Source organism: Geotrypetes seraphini, chromosome 2 (assembly GCF_902459505.1).
Source record: "Geotrypetes seraphini chromosome 2, aGeoSer1.1, whole genome shotgun sequence".
Taxonomy (NCBI): Eukaryota; Metazoa; Chordata; class Amphibia; order Gymnophiona; family Dermophiidae; genus Geotrypetes; species Geotrypetes seraphini.
This window is the reverse complement of record NC_047085.1, coordinates 170,481,521-170,509,114: the sequence shown is the minus strand read 5'-3', so window position 1 is coordinate 170,509,114 and position 27,594 is coordinate 170,481,521.

Sequence of the window (27,594 nt, the reverse complement as noted above, 5' to 3'; positions counted from 1 at the left end):
CGGATACAACCCATCATTTGTCTTGCCTTGGAGGAAGCCTTTTCCACTTGATTGGCAGTTTTCATGTCATCACTAATGATCACTCCTAAATCACGTTCTGACGTAGTCCTAGCTAAGGTCTCACCATTTAGTGTGTAAGTTCTGCACGGATTTCTGTTACCCAAGTGCATTACTTTACATTTTTTAGCATTGAAGCTTAGTTGCCAAGTCGATGACCAGTGTTCCAATAGTAGTAGGTCCCGCGTCATACTGTCTGGAAAAGTGCTTTTACCTACTATGTTGCACAGTTTGGCGTCATCGGCGAACAATGACATTTTCCCCCTGAGCCCTTGGGTCAGATCTCCTATGAATATGTTGAAGAGGATCGGGCCCAAGACCGAGCCCTGCGGCACTCCACTGGTCACTTCCGACGTTTTGGAGGGGGTACCGTTTACCACCACCCTCTGCAGCCTACCGCTTAGCCAATCCTTAACCCATGCATAGTGTTTCCCCTAATCCCAGCGACTTCAACTTGGTCAATAACCTGCGGTGTGGGACACTATCAAAAGCTTTACTGAAGTCCAAATACACGACGTCCAGGGACTCCCTGGCATCCACCTTTCTTATTACCCAGTCAAAGAAGCTAATCAGATTTGATTGGCAGGACCTGCCCTTGGTAAATCCGTGTTGGTGGGGATCACATAGATTCTCCTCGTCCAGGATTGTATCAAGTTTCTGTTTGATCAGTGTTTCATTGAGTTTGCTCACTATGGATGTGAGACTCACCGGTCTATAATTCGCCGTCTCTGTCCTGTAGCCCTTTTTATGGAGTGGAATAATGTTAGCTGTTTTCCAGTCCAAGGGGACTCTTCCCGTGCTTAGGGAAAGATTGAAGAGCTCGGATAATGGTTCCACCAGGACATCACACAACTCTCTGAGCACCCTGGGGTGTAGGTTGTCCGGTCCCACGGCTTTGTTTACTTTGAGTCTTGATAGTTCGCAGTAGACGCTACTGGGTGTAAATTCAAAATCTTGAAACAGGTCTTTCTGGCTTTCCCTTGTCTGTAACTGTGGACCGGATCCCGGCGCCTCACAGGTGAAGACTGAGCAGAAGTATTCATTTAGTAGTTCGGCCTTATCGGAATCTGATTGTGCATAATTCCCGTCCGATTGCCTAAGGCGTTCTATCCCATCTGTGTTTCTTTTCCTGCTGTTAACTGGGTAGCTGACCAGGTACTGCTGTTGAATATCACTGGTACCCAGGTAATTACCAGAAGGACACCAGCTGCCTAGATATTCACGCTTGTTTTTGCCAATAGCCGAAGAGGTGTCTGAGGCAGAATAAATAAATAAATTCAACTGGTGACATGTTCATTAAAAAAAAAAAAAAAAAACACTGACCACCACTGGCTAAATATTACCCCCACTAAATCAAAAAGCAGATGTCATTATGGTAATTTTTTTTAAATCCTCTTTAAATTGCTGCTGGGTCAAAATTGATAGAGGCAGGTAGAACCTTATAAACTAACCAATAGATTGAAGTATGAGCTTTTGAGGACCAGAATCCACTTCATCAGATGTAAATATGGTTCTCAAAAGCTCATACCTTTATCAATTAATTATAAGGTAGCATCAGTGTCTATCAATTTTGTTACACCAACCTAATAAGGCTACCCTTTTTAAAGTACTTGCCAGGTCAGTTATAACACATCATACTGAAGGCATTTTTAAGTTTAATTTATTGGAATGAGATTTCGAAGGGGCTGATTAGCTTATACAGTGATGCCTTGGAATCTGAACTTAATCCGTTCCAGAACCCCATTCGAGTTCCAAAACGTTCGAGTTCCAAGACAATTTTTTCCATTGAAAATAATGGAAACTGTATTAATCCGTTCCTAAGTCCCACAAACTCAAAGTTTAACAGTAAATACACTGGATTTTAGGGGCAGAAACATACACATACAATGTGCAGGGTGTTCGGATTCCAAAGCAGAGTTCGGATTCTGGAGCAAAATTTACTACAAAAAAAAGTTCGGATTCTAAAACGTTCGAGTTCTGGGGCATTCGGATTCCGAGGTACCAATGTAGTAGAAAAGAAAATAATTTTCCCTTTCTCCATATGAAAAGTAATGAGACACTATCTAAAAATGGCTATCATTATGAAATATGTTCCTTTTCTTCTTCCTATGCTCCTTAAGATTTTTTGCTTCACCTTGCTGAAGCTCTCTCTTCTGATGCAAAGAGAGGCAAAATGTAGAGCTGCAATTCAACACACAATAGATGAAAATTGACTGCATAGAATCGTTGATAATATGATTGAAATTTTAGCTAACAGAGTCTCCTGTGATTCATGTCCATTTACCTCTTCAGTGACATGAAGTCGACTGTGACAGAAACACATCATCATCCAATTCTGACAGTATTCAAAAGCATCACCTGATGACTCACCGTTGAAGTCTAACAGCTTTTTGACTGCAGCTAATAGATTATTTCTCAAAATAAATTAATTTTATTTATCATGGACCCTCCTACTATTGGTGTGTGCTTCAAATGAGCTTTTCTGTTAATTCATTCAATACATGCAGCTGAAGGTATTACAGAGGTTCTCAGGGGAACTATAAACAGGCCTGGTTTTCAGGATATCTGCAATGCGTATTCCATCAGATCCACTTGCATACATACGATTTAAGAAAAAAACTAATTTGCGGAGTTATACAAACATGAAATCCAGACCTATTTGTGTCCGCCAATGACAGAAAATTACAATAGGGGTATTCAATAGGGGTTTAAGTGAGCAGGAGGCTCAAACGCCACTCAGCCCAATTAAACCCAGTGGGCTGTTCCCAGATATTCAGTACAGATCAAGATTCTTCACACTATTCATATATAAGGGTTCAAAAGTGATAATTCTTCCAAGCAATTCACTCCTAAAATCATTAATATTATATATTCATGTGATCCTCAGCTGGCTCTTTATTCATGCATTATGTATTTATTATGCATGAGCCATTATCTTCACCAGATCAATTTTATCAAAATATTTTTTCAACTTTTTTATATATAAATACTTATTACCCAGATATTCAGTGACATGTAGCTGCGCAGTACTGCTCAATATTATCTCTGACCGCTATGGCACTGTGTAGTTATAGTATGAGGGGCCGCAGAAAAGTTCTCAGCCCAACTGAGAAGAGAATGATGTGGATCCATGAAACTTACAAGTTATTCCACACTTTTTCGTTTCAATGATAGGAAATGAAACGACGTGTCAAAAAAAGTGTGGAATAACTTGTAAGTTTCACAGATCCACATCATTCTCTTCTTGGTTGGGCTGAGAACCTTTCAGCAGTCCCTCCTACTCTGATGTCATAATACCTCATTCCACCAATGCCTACGAGCCAACCTCATTGGTGATGTCACAATGGCTTGGTTTCCCTGTAGTGCCCATTTACTAGATGCATTTGCCTCACTGAAATGAAAAGTGTCAAGAGAAGTGTGGAATAACTTGTAATATTCATGGATCCACATCATTCTCTTCTCGATTGGGTTGAGAGCTTCTCAGCAGCCCCTCATATTGCAGCAAAATGCAGTGGCAAAAACCAGATAAACATGGGATGTGTGTAACAGCTCTTTATTTTGAATTACAAGAATTCATAGAAACAGAGAAAAATGAAGGTAAAGACCATATGACCTATCTAGTTTATCTATCCATACTATCTACTCTCCCTTCCTCTTCCTTTGAGATCCAATGTACTTATGCAAGCTTTCTTGAATTGAGATACATGTTTTGCTTCCACCACCTCCACTCAGATGCCATTCCACTCATTCACGACTCTAATAAAGAGCCGTTACTTATATCCCATGTTCATTTGCCTGGTATTTCCCACTGCATTTTGCTGCTGTGGGATTTTTTGTTTGTTTATTTTCCTTTGTTTTTTTCTGGACTTCACTGTGCAGTTAGTGCCAGCGTGGTCTGTGTGATGGTATTGAATATTGGCTGGTTAGCCTGGATATTCAATATTGGTACCCAGGCATGGCCCCTAGCATTGAATATCTGGATTAGATTCAGCCCTTGGTGGTCAGTGATTTCTTTAACTTAATATATTGCATAGTACAAAAGGTTTAAGAGCAGTTTACAAAAAAGAAAAAAGAACATAGTGCAATCAAATATAAATCATAAAAATTATAACAGAACATTATTGTATAACACAACTCACAAAATCACTGAACTCAGACATCAAAAGAACAACCAGGTTTTCAAAACTTTTCAAAAGACAGAAAACCAATTTAATTCAGAAACAAAGGAAGACAAAGTATTCCACAAAGAGGGGCAATATTCAGCTGTAACTTTGAGCAGAAAGTTTATTGCTGAGATAGAGTGGCAGACTCAAGTGAAATGCCATAAAAAATAGACACAAGAGCTTGAAGGAAATCCTTGCAGAAATGAGTAGCCAATGAAACTTCATCAGAAGTGTTACACGTCATATTTGGGCAGCTGTGTTATGCACTAACTGAAGCCTTATCAGTGCAACTTAAGGGAGACCTACATATAAAGCCAGCTGGCTGGCTAAGTCATAGCAGCCAAAGAGAGACCTGCCTAAAAAGCTGACCTATCTGGCAGCTGAACTTGGTAAAAAGCATACTTTTAAAATACCTGGTGGTCCAGCGGTGAATTAGGGCAAGAGTGATGTTCATAATTACCCTGTAAGTAATTTGTCGTCAACACTGTAAAAATTTTTATATAGATATGTCATAACTGTTTTATGTTGTATTAATGTTATATTAAACTCTGCACAACGCTTTGAAGTATCAATAAAGCGTTTAATCAAAAATCGGAATAAACAATAAACAATAATGTTCCTATACTCCTGCTCCACACAGAGCCGCTACCTGAAAGGCTGCCACGAGTTCTCATGAGACCACGAGAACTTACAAGGTACACTTTTTACTAACTGGGGAAGCAGGAGGGAGGTGAGAGTTGTTAGAGTTGTCCTCCCAGAAAGCTCAGAATGGGTTACAAATTAACATACATAGATTGCACATCCTAGTGGGAGTTACAGAGGTAGTTATGTATACAGGCATAAGGGTATAAGTTGACCAACAAAGAATGACAATTATTAGTAGGGGTTACAAACATGATGTATACAGGCATAATGAGGCAAAGTTGCTCAGCACGGAGTGAAGCAATTGAGACAGACTGTTGTCTAGAGTCATATATATATATATAAGTTCAAAGATTGTAGTTGGGTCTTCCAAAGAGGTAGGTTTTCACCATTTTCCTGAAGTTCATTAGGCCTTCCAATAATCTAATGTGCTGGAGTAATAGGTTCCATAGTTTTGGAAGGAAGTGAGTGAAGGTTTGTTTGCATGTTGTTTCGAGGTGGAGAGATTGTCCTGGAGGTATATTGAGCCATTTCTCGTCCTTTGAGCAGAGTGGTCACCTGGGTGTGTAGGGAGTTAGCTTAGCAGATATGTAGCCAGGCACTTTGTTGTGGAAGCCTTTGTAAGCCAATACTATGCCCTTGAAGATGCAGTGTTGATGAGTAGCCAATGAGCAGAGAATAGTGCTGGAGAGATTGGGTCCTGAATGTGGAGGTTCTAAATGTGGCCTAAATGTTAGTGATGCCTGCTAAACGGGATTCTATAAACTGCATAAAGTTTTTATAGAATTGCGCTGTCCTTTTCAGCACTGATGTTTTAGACGCCATATATATAGAATGTGGGCCTTGGTGCTAAACACATCAATTTGGTGTATCTAAAATGAGCACCAATTTATAGAATTTCCACCACAGTATATTGCCTTACTTTATTTTTTTTTTTGCAATAAAGAAAAAGAGCTACTAGGTAAGATAATGATATCTACTACAGCAAAGTCAGAGTGTGGAAACAAATCTATTCAGAGGAAAAAAAAAAAAAAGAGAGATCATTGTACTGCCAGCATGAGTAAAGTTAAAACTTTGCTAAGTTTAATGAGCTCGTTCTTCTTTTTATGTCAGTCTCAACTGCATTTTGCAGCACTTGCTTAAAAGCAATGTTACCAAAATCTGATCTATACTAGCTGTTCTGTGTTCCCTAGTGTAAAATTGAAGAAACTAAAATCAGTGATTGTAGTACGTTTTGGAACCCATGTGACAGCCTGGAAGAGTTGTTAACCAGGGTTCCCCTTTATTACTAGTGCCAAGCCAGGATGATGGGGCACCAGCTTTCCAACAGGGTAGCACATAAGTCATCACGCCTCAGTAGTGTAAGTATAAATGGCCACAAATAGGTTTCCCAGAGAAAGGGGGAGGGCTGGTGCTATATAAGAAAAAAAAAAAAGTAAATTGACAACAAAATATAAAGTATTGCTATGAATGGTGAGAGTAAACAAAGAAAAGATAGTAGGGGAAAAAAGGTTGCATTTAACATGATTGAGGCAAATATATTAAAAGATAATATCTTATGTCTCGAGGGAATTTAATTATCCAAAGTGATATACTTAAATATATTCTACTGACTCACTTTGTAATTCTAAACATTATCAAATCATTCAATCAACGAATAACTGAAGTTATTTAGTGAACACTCAGACCCACAGCTGAGGTCTCAGTGAAAAAATTCACGGAGCAGCTGCTAAAGAGACCATCATCGTTGTTCACAGTCTCACCCTCCATACAACAGCTAAATAACTGCACAAAGATGGTAAAACAAAACCAACTTAGCTTTGAATGGAGAGGGAAATCAATATAGCTGCTCCGGGATTCTGTTTATTCAAGTGACTGCATTCATTACAATTGCCGACCCCCCTACCCAGGTTTCGCCAACTGGCTTCTTCAGGAGGGGTACTATAAATGCAAAACAACCACATTAACACTAAAACACTTCAGTTATCACTACTATGATTTTACACAATACTCACAATTAACTACCGCATCATTCACATTCAGACCTACCGGCATAACGCCACAGTGGCCCCTTCTGTCGCCTGCCTCTATATGTCTGAATATGAAGAAAGATATGTGTATACATCTAGGTGGTTTAACAGAGTAGGCATTTGGAAAAGATTCATAGACGACATCTTTTTTACGTGGAATGGGGAACGTCATGAGTTGGAGGAATTCCTTAAAGAATTAAATGAGGTGGATTTGAACATCTCTCTCACTCATGAAGTGAGTTCTAATAAAGTATCTTTTTTAGATATTCAAGTAGTTAAATCCCAATTTGATTCTCAGGTACAGTTTAATACCACATTGTATCGGAAACCCTCCGACCGTAACACACTCCTCCATTACCACAGTCATCACCCTAAGCCTCTCCGGGATAGTATACCGGTGGGGCAATTTCTAAGACTGAGAAGGATATGCTCTGACGAATGGGATTTCCATCAGCAGGCCACACTATTATACGCAAAGTTTATTGAACGTGGCTACCCACCTCGTGTGGTCAAAGCAGCATGGAAAAGAGCCCGCAATTGTCAGCGGGAATGGTTATTACATACAAAGGAGAAAGAAAAAAATGGGGCCCTAGTATGTGTATTACCCTATTCTTGTAGGAGTCAACAACTTAGACAAATCATTTTAAAGCATTGGTCAGTATTGCAGGTACATGAAAGCATGAACCAATTTCCATTATTTGCTTATACCCGAGGCCGTAATTTGGGCCAAATTCTTAAACAACAAGCCCCCGGTCAATCGAATTATGGGGGCCCTCATGTAAGCTGTGCTCATTGTGTATATTGCTCTCATGTCCTCAATACTGACCAAGTTCTCATTCCTCAATCAGGAGGAAAGAAATTCTATTTAAGAACTAATACTAACTGTCAGTCCACTGCAGTGGTGTATTGTATAATATGCCCCTGCGGGCTTTATTACATCGGGCATACTCGGCGGGCCATTAAAACTCGAATCGCCGAACATCTAAGTAATATTAGATGTAATCGTGTGTCTGCTCCTCTTGTGAACCATTGGCTTGAACAGCAGCATTCAATTGAAGATGTTAAATATACAGTTATAGCCAAGACACATAAAAAAACAGGGGATGTGACCCAGTGTCTATTATATCTGGAACAAAAATTCATCTTCCAGTGGCACACTTTGACCCCAAAAGGGTTAAACAATGAAATCGAATGGTTCCATCTATAGAAAAGGAGCAGGTTCAATTGGTTAGAGTATAGCGACGTCAGTATGACGTACCACAAAGGGAGGAGTATATAAGGTGGGCCTGCTGATGGAAATTCGTCGTCAAAAGCTCTAGTGTCTGTGAGTTGTGTGGAGTGCGTTATGCCGGTAGGTCTGAATGTGAATGATGCGGTAGTTAATTGTGAGTATTGTGTAAAATCATAGTAGTGATAACTGAAGTGTTTTAGTGTTAATGTGGTTGTTTTGCATTTATAGTACCCCTCCTGAAGAAGCCAGTTGGCGAAACCTGGGTAGGGGGGTCGGCAATTGTAATGAATGCAGTCACTTGAATAAACAGAATCCCGGAGCAGCTATATTGATTTCCCTCTCCATTCAAAGCTAAGTTGGTTTTGTTTTACCATCTTTGTGCAGTTATTTAGCTGTTGTATGGAGGGTGAGACTGTGAACAACGATGATGGTCTCTTTAGCAGCTGCTCCGTGAATTTTTTCACTGAGACCTCAGCTGTGGGTCTGAGTGTTCACTAAATAACTTCAGTTATTCGTTGATTGAATGATTTGATAATGTTTAGAATTACAAAGTGAGTCAGTAGAATAAATATATTAAAAGAAAATAAGAATAGATTGATATTTGGAAACAAAATAATTCAGAATATAAAAACAATAAAAACATCTGAAGTAATTTTCAGCCTGTAGCTGTCAGCAGTGGCATAGTAAAGGGGGGGGGGGTGGGCAGGGGTTGCAGACTGCCCTGGGTTCCATCTTCAGGAGGGCACCGGCACCTTTTCTCCTCTCCACCCCATGTACCTCTTTAAAAGTTCACTGGCGCGAGCAGCATCTTCTACTTGTTGCTCGTGCTAGCCTCAGCTCCCTTCTGACATCACTTCCTGGTCACAGGACGTGACATCAGAAGGGTGTCGAAGCCAGTGCGAGCAGCATGCAGAATGCTTGCGCTGGCAAACATTTCAAGAGGTAAGCGGGGGGTGCACAACGCAGCGATGCCAAGTGCCACCACCCTGGGCGTCAACCTCCCTCGCTACGCCACTGGTGATCAGCATGTTTTTAAAGCAGAATTAGCCCAGATATTTAGTTTCAGGCCATGTCCAGGCATCGACACTGCACATCTGGGGCTAATTTAAATGGTGGAGGCTGCTGGAGCTTATGCGGGTCTCGACCAATATTCAGCCAGGACATGCATAAGGCAGTTATGTGGGCCCTGGATGAATATTGGCTGAGACCCCTTATAAGTATTGAAAGATCTCTTGAACCCCTTTCTGGAGCCTGATACAGCCCCATTACTTACCTTCCCCTCCACCTAGTTGCTGACAGATAGGGTTACCAGATTTTCACAAAGGACAATCCGGACCCATGACCACGCCCCCCCCAAACCCACCCAGTTCTGCCCCATTCTGTCTGTGTAACGTCTCGTTCCCCCCCCCCTCCAGCCTCACCACCAGATGGCATCTGTGCATGCGCGGACACGACACAATGACGTAACGCGTCCATGCATGCATGGATGATACCTTCCTGATGCGATTACGATGGGAAGCCATCCGGACCCCCCCGGCCATGTCCTCGAAAAGGAGGACATATCCGGGGTAATCAGGACGTCTGGTAACCCTACTGACAGAGTACTCTTTCTCATGCAATAGGCCCCCTTGGATTTACCTTAGTACCCTTGTGGTCCAGTTGGGGAGATGGGGGCAGGAGCAAATCCCTCTCGTTCCTGACCCTTACAGCTGGCTGTTGCAAAATGGCTGCTGCAACCTCTCACGGCAGCTTGCAGTATTTGTGTAGGAAAATAATTTGGTGGAAAATGCAACAAGAGGAGGCAGTAAAGAGAAAGCAGGACCAGCCCGATTGAAAAGCAGAAAACACAGGCAACTTCAGGTGTGGGGTTATTATTGTGGTACAAGCTCAGTCATCTGTATGGAAGATATAAGTTTGGCTTCAGGATGGGGGATACAAAAGTATACAGAATGTTGATTCAGGGCACCACAAGCTCTTGAGCTGGCTCTAACTTCGGTACAAAGGCTGTGTAGACTCGCAGGGCTTAAGAATTTTTTTTTTTTTTTTTAAGTTCAATAAATTTTATTATATAATGCTTGTAGATATAACCAAGCCATAACAGATTTACATTATACATAGGAACCAACAATTTTAAAATTCAATTTTCTGCAACACTGCTGTTTGGGTTCAGAAAAGCTTTTAGACGAAAGTCAGTTTTTTGAGCCACTGAAAGAGGAGCATTGCTGCTACTGATTCTTTCTCCTTTCCCCTCTCAGAGCCCATAGGAAGGGTAGGAGGCACCCGGGGCGGTGGCATCCATCCCCACCGCTCTTTCCACCCCAAACCCCCCTACCCACTCCTTCCTCACTTCACTCACACCCTCCCTTCCCAGCCCCGTAACTCTTAAAATCTTTGCCAGTGCAAGCAGCTTCTCCAGTGAGCAGCTTCTCCAGCCGGCTGCTTGCGTTGGCTTTCTTTCTGATGTCACTTCCTGGCCAAGAAATGATTTCAGAGGGAGGCAGGCCAGCACAAGCAGCAGGCAAGAGTAGTTGTTCAAGCTGGCAAAGATTTTAAAGAGATATGGGGAGTGGGAAAGGGAGGCGCAAGCATGGTATGGAGGGGCGAAGAAGTGGCAGCGCCCCCCACCAAGATGGCACCTGGGGCAATCTCCCACCCCCTTACTATGCTACTGACCCTATCTGTACTCTTATGAAGCTTTATTTTTCCATGTTTTACTTATGGTAAATTATTCCAGAGGCTACCACCTTCCTCTCTAAGCTTCTGTTTCTGAATGCAGGATAGAAAATAATGTTGTGCTCATGCTTTCTTTTACTTTCATGCTGCACTGCTGACAAGATTAGGGTTACAGACATCCAGATTTTCCCGGATGCTTTTCAAAACCCGGCACTTTCTCTGGGTTTTGAAATGCCTCCCTCAAAATCACCGTCGGGCAGGAGGGCAATGCGATGACATCACGCTCACGCATGTGAGCGTGACATCATCACATCGCATGCGCGCATGCCCTCCTGCCCGACCGGAGCAGGCAGCAGGGGACATGGCTGGGATGGGGCTAGGGTGGATTTGGGGGTGGGACTGGGGCGTGATGGGGCAGGGATGGGTAGAACTGAGCAGTCCTGGGGGGCGGGTCTAAGGGGTCTGTATTTTCCGAACAGAAAATATGGTGACCCTAGACATGATCATTCATGGAATTTGGGAGAAGTGAAGCAGGAATGAACTTGTTCAGCTGCTTTTTAGATGGTTTCAAATGATTGATGAAGTTACTTGTCTTTCTGTCTTCTCACCCTCCCATAGTGACTTTGCTGTGCAGTGGAGCAAAAAACAAAACAAAACAAAAAACACAGAAATAAAAATTCTGATCATTCAGCCCTGTCATCATGTGACCAGGCCGAGCAGTTAACCCCATTACGTATCTGTGTCACCTTGCTTGCTCACTTCAGATTTCCCTCTCTGACTGAAGGCAGGACTTGTACTTTTAGCCTTTACAAAACCTAGCTCACCTCCCCTAGTACAGAGAGCTCCTGGCCTTCCTCCTATGCTCCCCATTAAGCCCCTTTTGTGGGCACCCCTTATGGGATCCCTTGTGGCTTCCCCTACAGCCACCCCATTTCCTCCTCATCTGAGGTGTTGTTCTTCCTGCCTTTATTTTAGAAGTGTTTGTTATTGTGGAAACAACCACATGCGCTTTATTTGGCTTTGATTCTCTTTTGACATTCGTTAAATGTAACATCACATTGAGTTTATCCAAACCACAAGACTACAAAGGGCTGTTTAGCAAGTCTCTAATAACAGTTAAGATTCCTGATGAAGGCTGTTTAGGCTGAAACACAAACGTGTTGAGCCTTTATTGGAACAAATAAAACTTTCTAGAACCCAGAGGTCACCTTCACTCTGTGTTTTTGCATTATTCCGGGATTCTCCATGCATTCCAGAATCCTCCCTACTCCATGATGGATAGTTTCATCATCCCACCAGTGCCACAGTATCTCATTATATGACTGTGTAAAGTGGTTAATCTGTTACATATCCACACCCCCAGGCACCTTTATTCTCTGTAAAAACAACACACCACAGGGTTAAATACACAACATTCATTCATTCCCTTAAAATCCATGACCAGGGGCCTTACCTACCCTTCTGGTCATTCCCTGGATCCTCCCTGGACTCTGTCTCCTCCAGGTCTTCTCAAGAGTCCTTCCTCCATTAGTCCTCTAGGTCTTCAGCATTTACCGGTCCCTCTGCCGATGCATTAACCGGTCCCTCTGCTGGTTGCCACCGACCCAGCAGGTTCCTCTGCTAGACCGCTCCTCCGTTCTTTGGCAAATGCTCATAGGGTCCTTAAACTCTCCCAGCTTCTCTGTCGCTTGGTCATCTTATCCTGCACTCACGCACTGAGAGATCGCCTAGCCCCTCAGCTGTCTTCTCACAGAAGCATGCACTGAGGACTTGCCTAGATTCTTTTTCACCAGTCCCACCTCTGGGCATCAAGCCTAAACCCCTCAACTCAAAGCTCTACCAGGTCCCTGGCTACTTAAGCCCCTCAACTCGAGGCTCTATTGGGCCCTCAGCTCTTTCCTGCCAGTATATAGATTCCTGCATACCCTCTCACCACTGGGCTTCCATTCTCCACAGCACCAGCCACTCCCCTGTCAAGACTGGTCAGCTTAGCTACTCTACTCTACTCTACTCTACTCTATTCTATTCTATTCTATTCTGCTCTGCTCTGCTCTGCTCTGCTCTCTATCAACACTGGTCAGCAGTGGCCTTCAGGGCTTACTGGAAGTTAGTCCAGAGCCAACATTCCAGCTCCTATAGGAGCTTCTTACCCTTTGAGCGCGTGTGCTGGGAGCTACTCTTTTCAGCACCACAATCCACTCGGGATGAGTGGACAGCTCCCAGCAACACTTGCAACTCATATGCAAATCAGCTCTCCTCTCAGGCTCAATGAGCTCCACTGTTCAGGTTCCCTCCACTGGCCAGTGACAGGTACTCCACCCCGTCACAAGCCCCCATGGACATTCAGTTCATGCAAAAGTATACAAACTACAAATGTCCTTATTCATTGTATTTTAGCATTAATCTCAACAATTTATATTCCCTTTCAGATACCATCTTTCCTAAATGAATGGCAGCTGTTTTTATTTTTTTTTAAATCAATTTAAACTCTGAAGATTAGAGATCAGCTGCCAATTTTCTGTGTTTCTGGATCTAAATTGGGCTTCTAAAAGTGGGTTTAGCTAGAGCTGTTTTCAAACAGTCATATAGTATTCTCTCTTCTAAAGAAGCATTTGTAATCCTCCTTACAATCCATATTATAAGCCCCTGTTTAGCCTTTTCACTAATAACCTACATAGAGGTGAGAAAAAAGGAGCAAAGGGGGAAAGAAGGAGGGGGCGGCTGATCGTGTTCTACTCCTAGTTGCTGGGATATCTGTATTAGGATCTTTGAGTATATCTTTAAAATAATTTGAAGACAAATAGAAACTGAACATCTTCCAGAAAAATAGGTATTCAGGAAAATTGGATTATTCACTGCCAAAAGAGGACAAAATAGTCAGTGGTGTATGTTACGATAAGAATGTTTTCAGGATACACATGCTCCCCTTACCTCTTTTGACCACTTTGATAAACACCTGAAGCATCCTCAAAGCTGACTGTAATTATTGTCAGCTTCTGAATAGATATTATTAGCTCACTAGCAAGAGACAGGACAGGTGCTATTAGGTATTACAAAGCATCATGTTACACCCACCCATTGGAATTTGATGTGCTATGAGACTGCATGATTTAATCATTTTCAAACTCCATTTATGTGATTGATATAGATACAAAGTTCTGCACTACATAGCTAGACTAATGAAAGTTATACTTGCTTATTTCTATATAAAATTATATTTATTCATTATTTTACATTAAATTCTTACACTATTCTAAGCACAGGATGCTGAATAGTATAATAAAATGTAACAAAAATATTTAAATAATGTGATGTGATGTGCCGCCAAGCGAGAGTGTGTGGTGCAGTGGTTAGAGCTACAGCCCCAACTCCCTGGGGTTGTGGGTTCAAATCCTGCACTGCTCCTTATGACCCTGGGCAAGTCACCTAATCCCCCAGTGTCCCAGGTACATTAGATAGAGTGTGAGCCTGCTGGGACAGATAGGGAAAAATGCTTGAGTACCTGAATAACTTGTAATCCATATAGAATTGTAGGATATGTGGAACATAAATAAGTCAACATAGATAAATGTTGCTTATGATTTTTTGATGCAAGAGAGTTTTTAAAATTTCAAGTATTATATATCTGATCTTGGCAGTTTGGGACCATGAGTGTGCTATGATGGTCCCTGTGGCAACCTATGCTTTTGAACATATAAGCTGGTTGGTTGGTGGGCTGAGCTCTTCACATCACCTTCTTGCAAATCATATTGAGGGATACGGGAAATCCGGGTCTACAAAAAGAAGTACCTAAATGGGCCACCGCGTGCGCGGATCGCCGGACAAGATGGACCACGGTCTGTTCCGGTGAAGGCATTTCTTATGTTCTAAATATTTTTGTTAAAATTTATTTGTATGTAAACTAAACTAAACTAAACTAAACCTTAGGTTTGTATACCGCGCCATCTCCGCAAGCGCAGAGCTCGGCACGGTTTACAGAGTTAAGAGGAAAGGAACTACAATAAGGGATAAAGGAGAGGGACTAAGAGGAAAGAGAGGGACAGAATACTGGAGAATGGGAGGTGATTAGATTTTTGCAAAGAGCCACGTTTTCAAGTGTTTGCGGAAGGATTGGAAGGAGCTTGAGTTTCTGAGTGGGGATGAGAGGTTGTTCCAGAGTTCTGTGGTTCTAAAGGGGAGAGATGTTCCAAGTTTTCCTGCGCGGGATATACCTTTTATAGAGGGGAATGATAGTTTCAGTTTTTGGGAGGGTCTGGTGGAGTGTGGTTTTGAGGAATTCCAAAAGAGTGGGATAACGGGAGGAAGGATGCCATGTAGGATCTTGAAGGCTAAGCAGGCACATTTAAAGAGGACTCTGGAGTATACTGGGAGCCAGTGAAGCTTGGAGAAGAGTGGGGAGACATGATCGAACTTGCTTTTTGCGAAAATAAGCTTAGCCGCGGCGTTCTGAATAAGCTGAAGTCTATGGAGGTTTTTCTTAGTAAGGCTTATATAGATGGAATTGCAGTAATTCAGTCTAGAGAGGATAGTAGATTGAACGAGGATGGTAAAGTGAGAATGATGAAAGCAGGATCTCACCTTTCTCAACATATGAAGGCAAAAGAAGCATTTTTTTATCAAAGAGTTGAGGTGATCGTTGAAGGAGAGAGAGGAGTCTATGACGATGCCTAGGACTTTGCTTGAAAACTCAAGCTGAAGAGTGGGTCCAGAAAGTTATGGGATGGAGGTGGGTAAATGATCTAATGTTGGGCCGAGCCAAAGTATGTAGCTGCGTCAGGGCTAAGGACTCCTGAAAAAACAGAAACAGCAGGGTCAAAGTAGAAATAAAGAAAAGTACTGCCAATTCTAGTCCTCCGGCTTACCTCGGCATTACTTCTCACGCTCAAAGGCAAAGATGGCCACCGCTATGAACTGCTTGCTTAAATAGCAGTTACAGCTGGTGTGATGCTGACAGCTGATCTTACGCCGCCAGCTCACCAAAGTGGTTAATTTTTTTAGAACTAGCCCTTTAAACTTTTTTTCAGTCCATTTAAGAATACATAGTTCTAGTGGTAATTCTAGCCCATTGGGGCTCCTAACATTAACTACTATGATGAGCTGTCGCTAAACGATCGCTGATAGCCGACCTGATTCACAAAACGACCCACCACGTGGTTTTCCTCTCGATCGCCCATTTTCCGATCCAACCATGCAAATTTGTAAAACCCCATGCAAAATAGCCAACCCAATTGATTTACTAACATTTGCTTGGCTATTTTGCATCGAGTTTTACAATCTTAAAATCTGCCTGGGGTTTTTTTTTTTCATTTTTTTATCCATGGCACAGATATTTTGCATGTATTCCACATACAAAATATCTGCCGCATTTAAAAAAAAAATAAAATTTTAAATCAGGCATACCTGTCAAAAAAATGTCTCCCCCCCAGATAAGCGCACACCCGGCACGTGGTAACCAACAAATGGCATGAAGGGTGCCCACTCCTTCCTGCCACCTGACGCTCCCCCCATCATGCTGAAAAATATGCCATCAGCCCCTCCCCTGCCCATAGGCCAAACACCCCCCATGCTGAACACCTCCCCCATGCTGAACACCCCCCCTGCACCAAAATGCCCATTCCCCTCCCCTAATACCTTAGTCGTTGGGATCAGAAGGACCATAAACATCTGCTCCTGCTCCTCTTGCCTGGCCTGCGATACCACTGGGCCCTAGGCCCCGCCACAGTGTATCATGTAATATATGGGGAGGGACCTAAGGCACTTATTGGCTCAGATGCCTCATGCTTCTCTCTTGGAAGGGGCGTGAGGCGTCTGAGCCAATCAGAGACTTCCTTAGGAAGGAGCCTAAGGAATTCCCTGATTGGCAATTTATTTTGACAAAAGTATGAGGGGAGGGGAGTGAGCATTGTGGTGGCAGGAGGAAGAGGGCATCCCTCCTGCCATTTTGGCATGGGTGGTGTTCGGCACAGGGGGGGTGTTCGGCCGACGGGCAGGTAGTTGGGGGAGGGGCCAATTGCGCCGATGGCAGGAAGGAGTGGGCATCCCTCCTGCCATATTTTTCAGCATGGTGGGGGGAGTGCCGATTGGGGGTGCTTGTGCAGGGGGAGGGCTTTTTTTAATGGGACAGATGGTGCGCATTTAAGTTGCGCAGAACATCTGTCCCATTAAAAAAAAAAAAACAGAAGCCTTGAAAGCAGTGACAGGAGGCTGGTTTTCCTGTCACTACTGTCAGGGCTCTGCACCGACTCAATCGCTCACTTTCTTCATGTTAGTCATACCATCCGGCGTGTCTACTCTATTGCAGATTTTGGTATCATCCGCAAAGAGGCAAATCTTACTTGACAACCCTTCAGTAATATCATTTATAAAAATGTTTAAAAAAACAGGCCGAAGAACAGAACCTTGAGTCACACCACTTGGTAACTTCCCTATCCTCAGAGCAATCTCCATTGATCACTACCCTCTGTCGCCTTCCACTCAACCAGTTCTTGCTCGTCACTTTGGGACCCATCCTGAAGGCACTAAGTTTATTTATTAAACATCTGTGTGGAAAACTGTCAAAGGCTTTGCTAAAATCTAAATACACCACATCTAGCACACATCTAGCACACATCCTCTATTTAAATCTCTGGTCAGGTGTTACTAGATGCCTTAAGAGTTCGGCATCAAACTCTTAAATTGTTTAATTAATGTTTGGGTTTTTGAGGGTTTTTTGATTGGCTGAAAACTGGCATGGTCAATTGCCACACCAAATAAGTCAATTTTTTAAAAAAATTAGGTAATGATCCCAAATTTAGGTATTGTTAGGTGGCCACAATTAAGGCACGTTTTATAGAATATGATCCTAACTATGATTTTTGTGATGGAAATGAAAAATTAATTCATAAAGACAGGTAAGGGAAGAATTGGAAGGGGAAATAAGAGTCTCATTGATTTGCAGACTGCATGCCACTAATCTGATTGTCCTAACAAACTTGCTTTCTGTGCTTTTCACATTTTCTCTCCTTTAAAATTATTTTGTTTTATTGTCTTATGATATAGAGAAGCATACCAGGAAAGATATGGAAATTGACTATATAAATCTCTGTAGAAATTGTTTTTCCATGGGATTTATGATTCTTCGAAGCCTTGATTACTCTTTTGCAAAAATTTATTGCTGTTCATTCTCATCACGCAGGATGGCACTGATATTCCCAGATGGGTTTAAGAGCTTCATTATCATCTGTGAGGACTTTGTGGTTCAAGAGTTCCTGAATGAATTCTTTCTACTTCTCAGTTAGCTACTGTTTTGTCATCAATTAACATTCTGAACTGACTCCAAATAAGTAGATTCCTTTTTCGGATTTGGTCCAAAAGATTGGTATTGAACAATTATAAATACCATTAGGGTATCTTCCTAAGACATATCACGCAATATGTAAAGGAAAACTCTCAAGTTAATTATAGCTATGCAATAACTATAGAGCACTTTTATTAAAGTTTAACATGAGATAATGGACATCAGCATGTGTTAAGTGCCCTATAGTCCATAGGTAAAAATTAGGACATATAGCAATTATCGCACATTAATTCCATTAATGTGTTCTGAGCTTTAGTAAAAGGGTCCTTAAGTTATTAATACTGCCAAAATTTTTACAATAGAGTTCTGACAAGAATATCCCAAGGAAACAGAATTTCATTAGCATAATAAAGTATAATCTGATAGATTTTTTAAAAAAATTTATTTAGTTTTTAATGCCAACAAAAAGTGCAATACAATTTACATACAAATAATAATAATCAAATAAGCACTTATAAACAATCAGAATCTATACAAAAGATAAAAATTCCCTCCCCCATCCATCATTACCATCAGGAATAATACCTAAACAAAAGATATACCCCCTACCGCTCCCACCCCCCCTGGATGTTTGGGTGCAATACGATGGAAAATAAAGATAAAGATAAAGGACAACTATAACAAATCTACAAAAGACGTCAATGGACCCCAAACCAATTTGAATATCTTATTATGCCCCAGCAAGTCAGCATTCATTTTCTCATACTTATAAGTTAAGCATAAGCTCGCCCACCAGAAAGGAAAATTAAGGTGCTCCCAATTCTTCCAATTGCGAGTAATTATTTGCATGGTTATCCCAGTCATAAATAGGAAAAGCCAGCATTTATAGCGGTCCATGGGGGGGGGGGCTTAATATGCAATAACGTTCCACATATACCTACTTCATACATCAATGGAATTGATGCCTCCAGAATGGTATTTATCTGTCCCCATATTGACTTCCAAAAGTTAAGTATCAAAGGACAATAGAACAGCAGATGATCCAGTGTCACTACATCAAGATGACAGTGCCAGCATCTATTAGATTTAGAACTGTCTAATTTTTGTAAACGAACAGGGGTCCAGAAACTTCTATGTAACAAAAAACAAACAAACAAACATGTTTGTCTCATAGATGCTGATGCTGTACATCTCATCCTCCAAGTCCAAATTCGTGGCCATTGGAGATGCAGAAATATACTGCTTTATCTGAATGCTCCAATTATTATTATTTTTTTTTTTTTACAATTTTTCAGATTTGTGAAAAGCTATGGTATTTAGGATGGGGGTATGAGTTATGGGACTTCAAAATAGAGGCTGACTGAAACAGTTTTTGTTTCTTTTCAGTTTCAGACAAAACCAAAATTACTACCAAAACTAACCCTTTTTTTTTTTTCAACCGAAACCTAAACTGCAGCCAAAATCTATTACTTGTGTTCAGCCAAAGCCAAAACCAAAAACTAAGGTACAGTTCTCTAAATGTGAGCCAGTGAGGAGATTGTCAGAGCTTGCAGTTTGCAGCCAGCTGCTGAACCCACAGGAAATTATAACCCTTCAGTCCCAAGAATGGCAAGCACAGGCTGACAACTGGGAAACCATTTTATTTATTTATTCAATTTTCTATATTATTACATAAGAACATAAGAATAGCCTCACTGGGTCAGACCAATGGTCATCAAACCCAGTAGCGCATTCCCACGGTAGCCAATCCAGGTCACCCGTGCCTGGCCAAAACCCAAGGTGTAGCAATAGTCCATGCTACAGATACAGGCAAGCAGTGGCTTCCCCCATGTCTTTCTCAATAACAGACTATGGACTTTTCCTCCAGGAACTTGTCCAAACCTTTCTTAAAACCAGCTACGCTATCCGCTCTTACCACATCCTCTGGCAACGAGTTCCAGAGTTTAACTATTCTCTGAGTGAAACTTTTTTTTACTCCTATTGGTTTTAAAAGCTTTTCCCTGTAACTTCATCGAGTGTCCCCTAGTCTTTGTAATTTTTGACAGAGTGAAAAATCGATCCACTTGTACCCTTCTACTCCACTCAGGATTTTGTAGATTTCAATCATATCTCCAAGCTGAAGAGCCCTAACCGTTTTAGTCTTTCCTCATATGAGAGGAGTTCCAGGGAAGCTCAGAACGGTTTATATAAATTTATTCAGGTACTCAAGCACTTTTTCCTGACTGTCCCGGTGGGCTCACAATCTATCCAAACAAGCATTTATTTATTCAATTTTCTATACCGTTCTCCCAGAGAAGCTCAGAACAATTTACATTAATTTATTCAGGTACTCAAGCATTTTTCTCTATCTGTCCCAGTAGGTTCACAATTTATCTTCTCAACAAGTCTGACAAGTTTATGTTCCACAGTCAATAGTGGTGTAGTTAAATATCCTCTGTGACAGGACCTTTGTAAGAACGTTTAAAAAAAGCTTTTTATGCTTACTCAGACTGTACACAAATCTAATCTAATCTAATCCTTAGGTTTGTATACCACATCATCTCCACGTTCGTAGAGCTCAACGCGGTTTACAGTAGGAGAAATAGGAAGGAACTACAACAGAGGGTTAGAGGTAGAAGTGTGAAGAAAATTTAGAGGACTTGGGATGCGAAGATATAAGAGTTTCCTTGATTCCTAAGTTGGAGGGAGACTTACATTTTTTGAGAAAAGCCAGGTTTTCAGATGTTTGCGGACAACTTAGAGAGAGCTCAAGTTCCGAAGAGGGGAGGTAAGGTTGTTCCAGAGCTCAGTGATTTTGAAGTGAAGGGAGGTCCCTAGCTTTCCTGTGTGGGAAATGCCTTTTAGCGAGGGGAAGGATAGTTTTAATTTGTGGGAGGATCTTGTGGTATTAGGGTTTGAGGAATTCCAAGAAAGAGGGAGGATACCATATAGGATTTTGAAAGTTAAACAGGCGCATTTATAGTGGACCCTGGCGATTATCGGAAGCCAGTGGAGCTTGGCCAGGAGCGGGGAGACATGGTCATATTTACTTTTAGCGAAGATGAGCTTGGCCGCGGCATTCTGAATCCGTTGGAGTCTGGGGAGGTTTTATTTCGTTAGGCTTAAGTAGATAGTCCAATCTGGAGAGGATGATGGATTGGACAAGGAGGGTAAAATGTTTTTGATGGAAGCAGGATCTAACTTTCCTCAGCATGTGAAGGCTGAAAAAGCACTTTTTTACCAAGGATTGGAGGTGGTCATTGAAGGACAATGTGGAATCAATGATGATGCCGAAGACCTTGCTCGAGAACTCAAGCTGCAGAGAGGAGCCAGAGGGTAGTGGGATGGAGGTGGGTAAGTGATCTGGTTTTGGACCGAGCCAAAGAAGTCTTGTTTTGGACTCATTCAATTTCATTTGCACAGTGTGGGCCCAGGATTGTAGGTTCATTATACAAGAGGATATGTTCTTAGACAGGTCGGTGAGGTTCGAATCGGTCTCGAGGAGGACAAGGATGTCGTCTGCATATGTGTAAATTGTTTCAAGGGGGGATAGGTGGAGGAGTTTTAGGGAGGACATATAGATGTTGAAAAGGATAGGGGATAGTGGAGAGCCTTGCGGGACTCCACAATTTGGTTTCCAGGGGGAGGATGAGGTGCCATTCATGTTAACAATGTAAGAATGAGAGCGGAGGAATTTAGAGAACCAACCTAGGACTGAGGAGTTGATACCTATCTCAGAGAGTTGGTAAACAAGAATATCATGGTGAACAACGTCGAAAGCAGCAGAAAGGTCAAATTGTAGGAGGACGGCGAACTTGTTTCAAGAGTGAAGTTGTTGAACCCTTGAAATCAGGGAAGACAGGAGGGATTCGGTGCTGAAGTTAGGACGAAAGCCATATTGATAGAGTAAAAGAATAGAGAATCTCTCTAAGTATGATGAGAGTTGGGAAGAAATGATGGACTCTAGCATCTTGGTTAGGAGAGGGATATTTGCAATTGGGCGATAGCTGGATGGTATGGAAGGGTCAAGGTCAGATTTTTTCAGTAGTGGGGTCAAGGCGATATGACCCATTTCTGGGGAGAAATGGCCCGACTGAAGGGCGGAGTTTATGAGAATGGTGATAGAAGAAATAGCCTGAGCGGGAATGTTCTCGTATAGGTAGGAGGGGAATGGGTCCAAGGAGCAATTATAGGATTTCAGTTTGAGGCAGAGATTGAGGACCAGGGATTCAGATAAGCGCTCAAAGGTGGTCCAGGATCTGTCAGCTGGGATAGGGTTGGAGACCATTAGGGTGGGAGTGGAATTGGTGGGCACTAGAGAGTTGTAAGAGACTGAAGGAGGGAAAGAGCATCTCAAGGAAGAAACCTAATCATTGAAGAATTTTGCTAGAACATCAGCTGAGGGAGAGGAGGGGAGCATGGTGGGGTCTCTTTTGGAGGTTATGGAGCGCCAGATGTTGAATAGAGTAGTGCTTTGATTGTTGGACCTGGAGATTTTGTCACCATAGAAGTTCTTTCTTGCTTTTTTTTAGTGCTGTATTGTACAGCTTGATATTGACTCTCCAGGACTGTCTGTCTATAGGACATTTTGATTTTTTCTATATGCGCTCCAGAGCTCGACATTTCTGTTTTAGCTCTCTGTGATATGGGAGGAACCAAGGGGCCTTGCGGGGATAGGAGATGGATTTAGTGGAAAGGGGGGCGAGGGAAAGATAGGTGATTTGGAGAGAGCGACCCAGTTATGCCAATTAGTACTTGAATCTGCAGGCTTAGGGGCAGAGGAGAATAGATTGAGAAATTTAGACCAGAACAGGTCGCTTGTGATTTTTTTGCGGAAGGTAATGGGGTTGGAAGTGCGGGGTGGAGCCCCAAGGTGTGACAGAAAGATGGGGAGACAGAAAGCCCCTAGCAAGTGGTCAGACCAGGGGACATGTTCCCAGCGAGTGTCGTCAATTGACGTCTTGTGAGCGGTAAGGTCGAGGAAGCTAATGAGGTCTAGTGTGTGCTCCTTTTCATGGGTTGGGGATGGTGCAGGGGGGTTGAGGCCAAGGGAGGTGAGGAAGCTAATAAGTTCAATCGTATCCTTGCTGGTGATGTCGTCTAGGTGGAGATTGATGTCTCCGATGATCAATAATCTTTGGAACTTGAGGAAGGCGTTTGTTATAGTCTCAAGGACAAGTTCGGAGGAGTTGCTCCAAGGGGTTTCTTATTTTGTATTTAGTTATAAAATTGATTAAGGACAAGCATAATATAGATTCTTACTAAAATAGGGTAAAGGAGTCCAGACACTGGTCTACATACACTGCGGACATTATACCAGCTTGATGCAGAATAGAAAAAAAAAATTCTATTGATTTTACTGAATTTGAGGACTACAGTATACTCTATAAAACTGCAATCAAGAGCAATACATTTCTGAAATTATTTTCAAATATATAAACTTCATTTCATTTTATTAGCATTTTTCTACTAACCCTATAATCTGATCAGTACTTCTACTTGGAAACAGTCACCGCAGGTTCCGCTCTCATTGAATCTAGCTACTGCACAAGTTTTATTAAGTGCTGTATTTCTATCATAACCATCAGAGCCAGAAATTCTTTGGAATCACCCAAATAGTATCCAAGCCAGAATATATATAATAATATAAATAACAAAAAAACATATTTTTACTTTCAGGTAAAATAGCCTCTGCACGCATGGACATCAGCTAATGAAAACTGAAAGTAAAAGCCGTGGTGTTTTAACAATGAGAGATTTAAAATAAATGACAAAATACAAATTTTCATCTTCTACTAAAAGCACATGGTCAGTTTTGGCTGAAACTGAAACCAAGCAGAACAATTACTTGGGGCCAGTTTTGGCATAGTAACCAAACCCAAAACTTGGTCAGCCTCTAATTCAAAATTAAGGATAAATTAGGGGGACTAAGTCAGTGGTAGTACTGCAGAGTGCCATATAAAAGACCTGGGTTAAATTTCAAGACCAGCATTTTGCTCACTGGGCTGACCAGGGGTGAGAATGCTGTGGTGGAAGCACTGTGTGGCCGGACTCAGAGCAGCATCATTTTTTAAAAAAGTGTCTAAGTCCATTTTGGGCCTAGGGCGCTAGTCGACCAAAGTCGGCAGCGTCCAAAGTCCATTCTTGAAAAATACATCCAAACTATTTTTTTTTTTTTTGGAGAATCGTCTTATATATCCAGTCATTTGATCATCCAGATCGCTAGTACATCCATCTTTATACCGCATTTTCATTCCAAAAATCATCCAAGTCCAAAATGCCTAGAATAAGACGTTTTAGACATGGGAAGGATCAGCAAAGTGAAGGACTGGCCACCCAGAACATAATAGCCTTACTGGATCAGACCAATGGTCCATATAGCCCAGTATCCTGTCTTCACAGAGGCCAATCGAGGTCACAAGTACCTGGCAAAAAATACATATAGTAGCAGCATTCCATGCTACCAATCCAGGGCAAGCAGTGGCTTCTCCCATGTCTGTCTCAACAGCAGTCTATGGACTTTTCCTCCAGGAACTTGTCCAAACCGTTTTTAAAACCAGTTACATTAACAGCTCTTCCATTATGCTTCCCCACATGCATACAATTCTCTGCCCACACACAGAGTTCTCCTTCAGAAACGCACACATACACACCCCTCCTTCAAGAGATTTAACAGGTCCATAGTTGCTACACAGAAAAATAAGACTAGCTATGTAACAGTTTGTAGAAACATATTTGAGAATGGATATTTACTAAATGGGATAAACGTATTTCAGCAGCATCAAGGAATGATTTACAAAGTGCACCTTAATCAACATACAGAGCAAATCTAGGGGGTTATATGATTCCATTTTGTTTTACATTTATTATGAGCAAAACACAGCACAAGGAAAGTTGTTGTTTCCTAGCTCATGACATGGGAAAAAAAAATCTTGAAGATAACAAAGGACAATAAATCATTCCATGGCCCTCATGGGTTATCCATTGGATTTTATAGACATTAGCTAATATTTCTTGAATATCTGAAATATTTATGTGCTTAAATAAATAATATAAATACACGTATCATATGGGGTTATTGTATTATTGATATTATTTAAGTAAAGCTAACCATAAACCATATTAGACCAAGATGGGAGGGAAATTTGGGGGTGGGGTTTCCTAGTGAAGGGATGCTTAACTTCAGGGCCACCCTAGCATCACTGCCAGGAATCTAGGTGTTAAGGACAAATAACATTCTGTACAGTACAGTTATTCCAAGAGAAGATTTTACTGTAAATAAACTTCTTCAGTAGCGATGAACTCATTCACAGTACATCTGGCAGGTGATGAATCAGTACACTCTGTTCAGTATGCTTAGTAACATCCAACACAGCTCTCAACATTAACTCCTTCCATGGAAGAAGGATAGGATTTTTGCCTCCTGTTAAAAACGTGCTTTTTAAACTTTATTTATGAATTTTATTTAAGCAAAATACACTCAAAATCAAAACTTTTCCCCTAATTACTTTAATTTTCAGTGCCTAGGAATATTTCTGTAATTTATAGTATGTCTTGCAATTTTTTCCCAGTAGTTCATTTTGTGTAGATAAAGGAAGACATTATCACTATGGCCACCATTAAAAATGGACTATTTCATCACACGTTTCAATGAAAGCATGTGTTAAGATAGCATGACTTGTAGTAAAATAACCTGTCTTAATGGTAGTCCATATTTTAACTTCCCTTCTTAATCTCCTAGCATCTGTGCATGCTCTTAGGCCTGCCTGCTCCCACCCACTCTCAAAGAGGACAGGAGACGGCAGACCAAAGAGCACGCTCAGATGCTCCAGGCCCCGCTCCGACCCAAACAGAGAATAACCGTGTCAATGTCTGATGGAGAAGCAAGTAAATGCAAACTGGTTATCAGGCGGGCGAGTGAGAAACTGCTGCAGCTGTGATGGCAGCAAGGTTTTTTTAAAAAACAAATGCTGGTCATCAGAGGTAGAGAATGACTGTTACCCGCGGTAACCAAGGGTAACCTGCTGAAATAGTGGGGAGGGGGGAAGAGCTCACTGCGGATACGGGGACAAGGCCATCCACCGGCTCGTGGAGCGGTGAATGACCTTGTCTCCGCAGTTAAGGGAGGGAACGCGCGTGGTCACCAATTGCGCGCGCCCCCTCCCTCCTTCCTACCTACCGGCCAAATCTATCTATCTATCTCCCTCCCCCTTACCTTTGCAGCACTTTTTATGTTTACAGACCAACTTGCTCAAGCTGCCAGAGTCTGCCTGAAGTCACATGCGTCTGTGGGCAGAAGCTTCTCCTCTGAAGACAGACAGTGGATGGAAGAATTTGAATGAGAAGATGAGGGAAGCAGAAACCAGATAACAAAGATAGAAAAAAAAATTTATATAACTTTTCTTTTTTTTGCTTTAGGATAAAATAGTATATTAATTGTCTTGATAAAAATTTATAAACAAAGCCCTGCTAGCTGAACATCTCTTTCTCTAGTTCAGCAGCCATAACTTTGATATATAAGGAAGAAATAAGCTAAATATTGCAGTATTGAGGCTTGTATGGATGCTGCAGGGATAGTAGTCACAGGGACGGGGATGGGGTGGGGACAGTGGTCGCGGGGACAGGGTCGGTGGTCACAGGGACGGGGACAAATTTTCCTCCCCCTGTCATTCTCTAATCAGAGGGTGGGGGGAGTTAAGAAACAAATGTCAGTCATCGGGGGGGGGGGGCATAGGAGACAGGAAATTATTGTTGCAGGGGTGGGATGTTAAGAAAGAAATGCGGTTCATTGGGGGAGGCAAAGGTGAGATACGAGGGAGGGTGGGTGGGTGAAGATGAAATGCTCATTATCAGGTGGTGAGGAGAGATGTGAGACTTGAATATAAACCGAGACCCCCATTTTTGGTCCTTTTTTTCTTGGTTTAAATTTGAGTATATAAAGTATTTTCCATTCATGTTCTCAGTGATCTTATTACTCAGCATCTTCTAGATTACCCTGCCTCTCTACCATGTATGATTTTAATATCCACATTACATATTTTTGTGAATTAATCACTCAAAATGTTCTGAATGTTACTGATCATACATTCTTCACTCAAACACTTGACCATCTCATTAGGCCTACAAAGTTGGTTCCTTTGATTATGTGCATGACACTTCTTCCCTGGTCAGTTATTTTCCCTTTTTCTTGGTTTATAGACCAATAGTTTTGATTAGCTCAGAAGTTAAGGTTTTTGCTAAGGCTGTAGCTAAGACTTGAGAGTTTTTTGCCCAGTTTGGTCAGTCTGACTGGATTTGCCAAAGGTTGAACATCAACTGTGAATGGAAAAAGACCATGTAACATTATTTATCTGGCAACTCATGAACACATCCCTGTCTGGTGTTGGCAATAGACGTGTATAAGGCCTTTGATAGTGTAGTCTGATCTTTTTTGTTTAAGACCCTGGAAAGGTATGGCTTTCTAGCACCTTTGGTGAGACTTAATTTCTTGTATATAAATCTTATATATGGGTCCTGTTTAATAGGAATGTATTAACTCCTCTT